Source organism: Montipora foliosa, chromosome 4 (assembly GCF_036669935.1).
Source record: "Montipora foliosa isolate CH-2021 chromosome 4, ASM3666993v2, whole genome shotgun sequence".
Lineage (NCBI taxonomy): Eukaryota > Metazoa > Cnidaria > Anthozoa > Scleractinia > Acroporidae > Montipora > Montipora foliosa.
In genome coordinates, this window is record NC_090872.1 from 39,002,456 (window position 1) to 39,011,592 (window position 9,137).

At 37.5% G+C, this 9,137-nt stretch overlaps 1 long non-coding RNA gene across 1 annotated transcript in view; it reads left to right on the top strand.

The window, feature by feature from the left end:
• The first annotated feature begins 2,045 nt into the window (after positions 1-2,045).
• The window catches only part of LOC138000772 (uncharacterized), an 8,256-nt gene continuing 1,164 nt past the window's right edge, over positions 2,046-9,137 (top strand). The window contains exons 1-2 of the long non-coding RNA XR_011123192.1: positions 2,046-2,150; positions 7,422-7,473. This is a non-coding gene — a long non-coding RNA (uncharacterized lncRNA). The remainder of the gene's footprint in view (positions 2,151-7,421; positions 7,474-9,137) is intronic.

The window sequence follows — 9,137 nt, forward strand, 5'->3', positions numbered from 1 at the left end:
TGGGTTAAACCAGAGTCACTGAAAGGAGCTTTGAGCGGAATTTTTCTTTGTCAAATACTCTAGCAAAATAAAATTATTCCTGTCCAACTTAATACGGTTCAGCCTTTGTATTTGTCAAATATGCCTTGTATATACGATTTCAAGATGATTTACTAAAGCATTTGATTTTTGCTACAGCCTCAATTATTCGTTTTATAACTTGTTAACATCTGAATTTATAAAATTCTAGACTGACAGATGAAAGTAGCGAAAAAAAAATGACCCTTTCATCCTAAACGCCACATTGAGAAGAATTATTCATAATATAGTATAATATAATATAAAAAAAATAATAGCTGTTTTATAATTTTCAATGATACCTTATGAAAACGTGCTTTATGGCGAAATAATCAGCGAGGTAACAATCACTCTCAGCTGTACAAAAATTGATTCTTCGATAAAAAAGACAATTTAGGCAAAACCCAAGCTAGTGTTCCTCTTTATGGCTTCAACGTGAATGAAAATCTTTCTAAGAAGTAATTTTTCGGCGCACCCATCCTTAGCAAACAATTTGTGGACGGTATTTGCGCCTGAGGTCCATCTATCTAAAAATTAAATTTCGCTAAAATTATGAGGGTCGCGGTGAAAGAGGAGGCCAAAATTGATTTTTTAAGTACAATCTATTTTGTGGTCCTAGTTTTTAAGTAAGATATCTACAATAGGAGGTAATATCGAATTTAAAATAATTGTGCTTTGGAAACAATCCCCTACGAACAATGTCTGTGTTTCAAGACAATTAATGCATTTGCTTATGAAGGCAAATAATAAACGGAAGGGACAAAAGGATATGCATCGGATTTGTAATCAAGGGAGAAATATCTTTTTACAACCATTTTTTTACGAGTTGATCCATACACCAAGACACGATCTGGTTTATCGTCAATAGGCCATCACTAGATCTTGAAAATCGTTTAATCAATGTTCTTTTGGGTTGAAAAACAAACAGCAGTAGGTTTTTTCCTTGCATTCTGAAAATTACATTTTAAGAAAATGATGTTCCTAGCGTGGGAGGTGGTCGTGGAAAGCTGAGCCCGGTGACTTTATTCTCAGTACGTCCTCCCTTTCAATGCGTTTTATTTGCACAGGCGGATCGAAACCAATCCCCAATCCGTATATCTTATTGGCAGTACCGACGTTATTTATTTTATTTATGAACGGGAGCAAGCGTTTTGATTTCCAATCTGAGCGCTCATAAAGCTGCGTACCAGCGAAACACGAAAGTCATCTTTGGACAAAAAAATAACAATGATGTGATTAAGCCATATGAGCCTGTTCTTAATTGCCCTTCTGTGAACAAACAAATTGAAACTCACCGCATACAGCTCAGCATTAAAAACGGTTGCCAAAAGAGCGGAAAGCATTCTATTGAGCATTCTTTTCTTTTATACTTCAGTACGGTGATTTTGATTCAACACACAGTGTGTTTCGTAATATTTTCAAATACGAGCAAGTTGAATCGGGCTTTTCCATGACAGCTTAAGTGTTTGAGGGAACGATGATGACAACATTTACTTTATCGTTCTCGAGTGTAGATTATGAAATTTTTTATGGTTTACCTGGCGCTATAAGGCTCAATAAACGTGTTTAGGTAATGTAAACACGCAGAAACAACATAACAAGAATGTATTTTTACTCTAGGCATGCATTTTGTCCAACGTTTAATTTAACAATTTGTGGTTCGGTTTCTGCTATTAAAGAACTTAGGCGGCATTTTTTCCAACTGGTTTACTTGGAATATTGCTTGTTGAAGTCAAGACCGGAAGCCTGCACATTGTGCTCTGACTTCCGAATAGTGAAGCGTTCGGAACACCCTGTCATTCAGTCTTTGGTTGTGTAATTAATTTTAACTTCGAGTAAATACGCCGCTCTTAAGTTTCCACGCACGAGATAAATAAAAGGTTAAACGTGTAAAAGGAAAGCGCTGAAATGTCATCCGGATCCCCTTTTGTAATTATCAGTGTAAAATATTTCCACCTGTCTCTAGACGCCCATGAGGTGTCCAATGCAAATTAAGAATATAATATAGTATATATTCAGAACATAAAGCCTTGGTGGACACATTTGTATCAACATTCTGGAGAACTCCTTTTGTATCATCTGTGCTCTTCTCGGTGAGTCGTTATTAACATCCTCTTTTGACCATGCACCGTAACAAAAAAAAACCCTCTCTTGTTGCTTTATGTTCATTCTTGTTTCTTGTACAGTCGTCCAGCTGCATTATTGACAAGTAATGCTTGCATGGCTTATACAAAATTCTTTCGTCTAAAATGAAACCTTCTACCGGCAAACCGTCACTTGTTTCAACTTAGAGTATTTTTTTACGGTTTTAATGTAAAATATAGCACATTACGGTTCTTTTTTCCCTTGAGATGATTTATTTTCTGTAACAAGAAAGTCCCAATGAATGTCACCGACACATCCCTGTCAGTTGCACTGGTTATGATAAATTTAAAAGAGTCAGTGAGCGAGGCAAAAAACTAAGGGTATAAATATAGATAGAGAAATATGTTCTTCAAGTACCATGGTGCCATGTGCCAAACGAGAAAAAAATCGAGATGCGAATCAAGGAAACATCATTATTTATCAGGGACAATTTTGATACTTACGTGATCCAATATTGGATAGAGAATTAAACGAAATCAAATGCTATATCTTGTGTGATAGTAACTTGACAATTAGTAATTTGCTTCCAGACGGATACCTAATGTTACAGCTAAGACTTCTAATCGATGATTTCCAAGAAAGAAAAACTATATAACGATTGAGGTGGATCAGTAACTCGGATAAAAGGTCACTCATTCGATCAGGAACTAAAGTAACCTATTTAAATGAACTAAGCCCGGAAAGTTAGAGTTTACTTCAACTTTCATGGCCGTCTTCGTTCGAGCAAAATTGGCCTCTACTTTTTACTAAATGTTTTTTTGTCTTTCCGTGATTTGTTTTAATTTTCATACCAGATGTTCCTGTATTTTGAAATCTACGAACACAAGGAATAATTTTCTTGATATTTTTAGCTGGCTTCGAAACATGGATGGATTCATCAAAAGTCTATTTGAAATTACTTCAAACGGGACATTTTCTTCCAAATTTAGTTTTCTTTAAAGAACAAAATTCCAATTTCATCAGATGACTGTGAATCAGAGTTAATTTGAATAATAGTCATTTCACACCTTCAAGGGTTGATAGGCGGTGTCGCCTAAGCCTCAAATTATGCACATACCATATGCCACGATTCTGTGGCTTTGCAGCTTATGCTTCTTCATATTTGTGTGTTTATTGTTCCTAAATCTCGGCAAAGCCAAAAAGGCATCAAGTCAAGATCAGGGTAGCCCTACAATGAAAAAAAAAATTAGAAAGTGATGGAGAAGTTGATGGGTATTTTCATTTGGTTACTAAAGGGTTTATAATCATTTGTGGATCCCAGCCGTATTCATTTTCTAAACTGATTTATCTGCTCGTGACGAATGCATTACCTTTTTAAACAGATTAAATAATACATGGTCATGATGACAATGATAATTTTTAGGGGACATAACGCAAAAAACATGAAGGAATTGGTACTAAAAATAAGACTAAATAAGATGTCATGGTAAATTAAACTAGATGAATTTGTCATTCAATGTGATGAAAGTACAATTAATCTTCTGATGATTATTTCGACAGGAAAAGAAAATTCGACATCACATTACATGTCCTATTATTTTGTTTGTCAGATATTTCCTTGCTCAATCACATCACGTCAAAAATAGTCATGATTATTGTTCCAGTTACTTACGGGGTAACCCATGATAACTACGAGAACAACTTTAGTAAATATCTTTCGAAACTGCCTTATTATCGTCTAAATTGGCAAAAAGAGGGCTTTCCAAGATATATTTCAGTTCGATCAAATCATATAAATAAATATCTAATTAGCTTCCTGAAATGTTCCAATTCTTCAAGAGCACGATTCTTTTGAAACATGTACATTTAATTTCTTTTTTTTTTTTTTTGCGAATGACTAATTAAGACAATTATAATGTTCCCTGGAGGCTGCTTTCAACGAATTATTTGATTTTTACTATTTTTTTTTTTTTTGCATCTTAATATTCCCTTCATTTGACGTTTCTTTCCCACCAATGCGGTTGTAAACAGAATTCAACTTTAAGGTTCCAATTAAACAGTTGATCTCACGTAATCATTGTCTGCTTCTCTCTAATATTTAACCGAATACATCCGGTGTTCAAAAAACTGAACGGAAGGCTTCAAATATAATAGGTATTCATTATTTACCATGTTATTCACGTTCCTTGAGTGCAACTGAACCATTTTAAACGATGCTTTTAATATCTATCTGCATATAGCTTAGCGTAAAATGTTAAAGATTTTCGTCAAAATGTAACCCAAAAATCGTGACTTGTTTCTCTGATAAATACCATCCCTACAATTTTTAAGTTTTGGCGTTCGTCTGGATTCATCCTTCTAGATAGATAGGTCTTACAACATGATTCCATACTTTTGCAATTTTACGTATTTAAACATCTTTGCAGGTAAGGAAACTAAAACAGAAGTAACTGCAACTCCAGATGATAGCAAATTACAAATATGCATGCCTTCCCAAGAAAATTAACTAATTATTGCAAGCAGCGACACTGGTCTCTTTTTTACGTACAGTCTACCTTAGGTGCTGCATACCGGCTAGATTTTCGATTTCAGGATTACTGGGCCCGGGCTTAGGACACGATTCCGACAATTGTCTGTTTCGTTACTACGCTGGTTTAGTGCAATCGCGCACGTTTCGCTGTCACTCCGCGGTTGCGCTCGTTTACTTCATAGTTTCCTTTTGGCAAGTATTCTTTAAATTTATAAAATATGGCGACACTGCCATTCTCTTACTTTGAAGCGATCAAGGTTTTTTTAACAAGAAAATTTGGTGTTATCAAACGTGTTGATAAAAGTCGAATTACCACCGTGAACGATTTGGAAAGCTGACGTTTCGAGCGTTAGTCCTTCGTCAGAGCGAATTGAGGAATTGTGGGTGTTGTTGGTTTTTATGCGGGTGTGGAAGAGCTTTGCCATCGGTGGAAATATGGTAACATGAATTTGGGAATAAATAAAAGGCGTGAGAGGCGTTCATGGATTCCGTGGGGATAGAGTGTACCTAGTTGAAAGATGAATTTCTGTTCCGCCAGGTTCTTACTTTCTGTGTTCCCTTGGTGTAAGGATAGGCCGCAAATAGTCATGTTGTGGTGGGAGTGATTAGGAAGATTAAAATGGGGCGCAACTGGGTTTGATGCATCCGTGTCGTTTTTTTCTACAACTCGTAGGTGTTCGCGAAAGCGGTCCGCCATTTCGCCTACGTAGGTCTTCTTACATAGTGAGAAGATTATGAAATATATGACATTTGCGGAGATGCATGTAAAAGTGGTCAGTGATTTTAACGGATCGATTCGATCCTGAGATCGTAACCATGTTAGAAATAAAAGGACAAGTTTTGCATCGTGTGCGTGCACATTTGAAAGTTCCCGGCTCGTTGTCAGACTTAAATGCGCTCTAACTAGAAAGTTACCTATGTTTTTGTCGCGTTTGAATGAAATAAGTGGTGGTCGAGGAAATATATGTTTAGTTTTGGGATCATTGCGGAGAATTTTGAAGTTTTTGAAAATTACATTTTTGACTGCAAGGTTTTGCGGATGGTAGGTGAGGGTGAATAGAATTCTATTGCTTTCTTCGTTCCGTGACTTTTGTAGTGCGGTTTTTCGATCGATTTCTTGGGCACGATATTTACCTGTGGTGACAGCGGAGTCTGGGTAGTCACGTTTTTTGAGTTTTTTTTAGGTTGTTTTCGAACATTGTTCCATTTTGTTTCTCCTTTGAAGTAGTTTTCAACATTGTTAACTTCCTTTCCAAAAAAAAAAAAAGGATTGTTGAATGACAGTCTCCTTTTAATGTCCACATGTCGTAACAGCAGATCAGCTTCAAAAATACTAATTTATAGTTGATGCCCGTGCCCCCAATTGAAACAACAGCTTCCCCTTTCGCAACCATTGTTCCACGACAAAATATCAAATAATTAACAATTATTCCATGAGCGCGCGTTGGATATGAGATGGTAAATAGCCAACGAGGCGCGTAGCGCCGAGTTGGCTATAACCAGTCTCATATCCAACAAGCGCGAATGGAATGATTGTTTTATTAAATTCCTTCAACTCCAAAAATTTGGTAGTACGAAATACGAGCGGAAAAAGCGAGCAAATCCGAGCGAAATCGAAAAAACATTGATGAGAACTGATGCGATGTTGTGTAATACCTTGTTGTCAGACAGACGCAGGCTCGTCACAAAAACATTTCTTGCCTTTTCGCGGACTTCTAAACGTCGGAATTGATCCAAACTTTCCACAAAAAAAGTTTTTTTCTCCTTTTTGGCTTTATTCAAAGAGAAATTTGGTATTCCGACGAACACATTTTTAGTTTAGCAACGCTTAACGCAATCATTTACCATATAAGGTCAAACCAAGGTATATGAGCTGATAACCGAGATTGAGTGAGCCAATCAGAGCACGCGAAATGCATTATCCGAGGTTGAGAATTTAATAACAATGCTTGCATCACAACCCTGCCATCACGGAACGACTTTTATTCAGCAGATCGTAAACTATAGATGGTTTTAAATTTTTAACTAAATCAGCGAATTTTACATCTCGATAGGTGTGGATGGAGGTTCATCTTTTTCTTGTGCTTAAAGTTTTAAAGGAAGTGATTTTGGAGATAAGAACATTTACGACCTCAGACTCCGGAAAAGCACTGTTTCCTCCGTGCAGAACACATACGTGGCGTTGATTAACGCGATGTCTATTAGAAAAAAATAAACTTGCTGAAATAAAAGTAGTAAAACGCTCTATGCAGTTGCTTTCGTGCAAAAAGTGCGATAATACACGCAAGGAATGGAGATAATTACTTAACACATGCATTTGTGGTTACAATAAAGCCCTCCTACATCCTCAAAAGTCATTAACAGTCATTTTCTGCAGTTTGCGGACGTCATTTATCGGTATAAAATTTGCTTCCCATCGAGATTAAAAGTTAAATTATTGAAACATCTATTTAATGAAACAATGCATGCAAATTTAGAGTGAGTGGGAGCCGTAGTGGGTATAAAAAGTGAACTGTAGAATTGCTGATAATCTGCAGTACTGCGCAAGTACATCCTTCAACTTGGCGTTCGTAAGCATCATTGAAGTTTGTTGCAACTTTTATTCAAAGATTATATTAACAAAAGATCTTTTTCAATATTTACTGAATTTATCAGTTTTGATTTTGGTCAACTTTTTTTTCTTTAGAATTTAGTACCGTGATCAAATCTAAAATAAAAGAAATATACAAACAATTTTTTCCTTTTTCAGGTGGAAATTGATTTTGCTGTGTTCTTCGTAAGATATAAAGAAAGCAATGACGGTAGGTAATTCTTATTCTCTTCTTATCTTGGCTTTTGGATTCTAAAACGACATCTTAGGAGCGATAACTAACCTTAATGATGAAACGAGTTCAAGCCAAAAGTTTCTCGAACCATGCAAATGAAGCGACCAAAAGCTCTCTTAAAGTGCTTTTTTCAGAAATCCTTTATATTAACGACATTTTGCTGACGATGACCACACAAAAGATTTGGAAGATTTTCGTTAAGGAGATCCGATTGTATTACATTGCAATAACGGAAAATGTGTTTGTCAACTTTATGCGTGTATCAAAAAATGGTGTAATTGATATTTTCACTAAAGGCGAGGGAAGGAAATTCTAAATTTTGGCCTCGATCCAGAGGAATAACTACACTTCATTTCCCTGTTATTACTCCTAGTGACATTATGACGCACATAACATTTGTTATCGAAATAGATGGACGTAAGTAAATCTGCCTTAATAACTGGCTTCCTGATGAATGAAACATAATTGTTCTTCGACCATTTTATCGTTTATTCGAAACACTGAGAAATAAGCGAAACGTACTACCTCGCTGACATCCATCTTACTGGATCAGGTGCATATTTGACGACTTTGAATTAAATTACAACTTTGAATTTGACTAGAGCGTGCCTAACAATAAGTCAAGCTGCCCCAATTTAAGAACTCACATCCAAGCACTCGAAAATGTCTAATTCAAGTATCGAAATGATATTTCTCTTCAACCTCTTATATTTATGAACCATTCAAGGTTCAAATTATTTATTGTGCCTCCCCTACATACAAAGTAATAAGAGATTTTGATAAAGGGATACAAGGGTAGAGGGGTTTTGCTAAAAGCAGGTCCGCGGCCCACGGTCCGCCGCGGCCCAGCGGCCTGCGGCCCACGGCCCGCCACGGCCCGGCGGCCCGGCGGCCCGGAGGCCCGGAGGTCCGGTGGCCCGGTGGCTCGGTGGCCCGGTGGCCCAAACAGTTTTGTTGTCCAGCGGTAAATCCACGCGCATGCACAGATTTGCATCGGGTTTGGGCGCGCAAATGAAAGACGGTGAGTTTGCATGTTGCTAAGTGTTAAACGTTGTCATTCTCTGTTGTTTTCGTCTGTTTACAACAACAAACAGAAACAAGGATTGAAACGATTAAAATGGTAAACGAATCCAAACTCACCGTCGTCCATTTTGCACGCCCAAACCCGATGTAGAGCTGTGCATGCGCGTGGATTTACCGCTGGACAAAAAAACTGTGGAAAATCAGGACTGGGTTACCGGGCCCCCGGCCGCCGGGCCGTGGGCCGCGAGCAGCTGGGCCTTCGGGCCGCTGGCCTGCTTTTAGCAAAACCCAGGGTAGAGGATCCACTACAGCGGAAGTCAATACCGGACAAATTATTGCTCCTATGCGTTGTGTCTGTGATCGTAAGCAAGGTTACTTTAAGTTTCTTTAGGATCAAAAACCTATTTCCTTTTGGAAAGCGACTAATAGCGATTCCGGAGTGAGAAACAAATGCATAGTTAAGTTGTGAAAAATCCCCTTCTTATGTTACTGTACTTGATATTTTCAGTGAGATTTGGACGCGCATTACCGATCGATCAAGTCGTATTGACGTCATCCTGACTTAAGAAAGTGTGTGAATATCTTCACGAAACTAACCACCATACGGTCACTCCCTC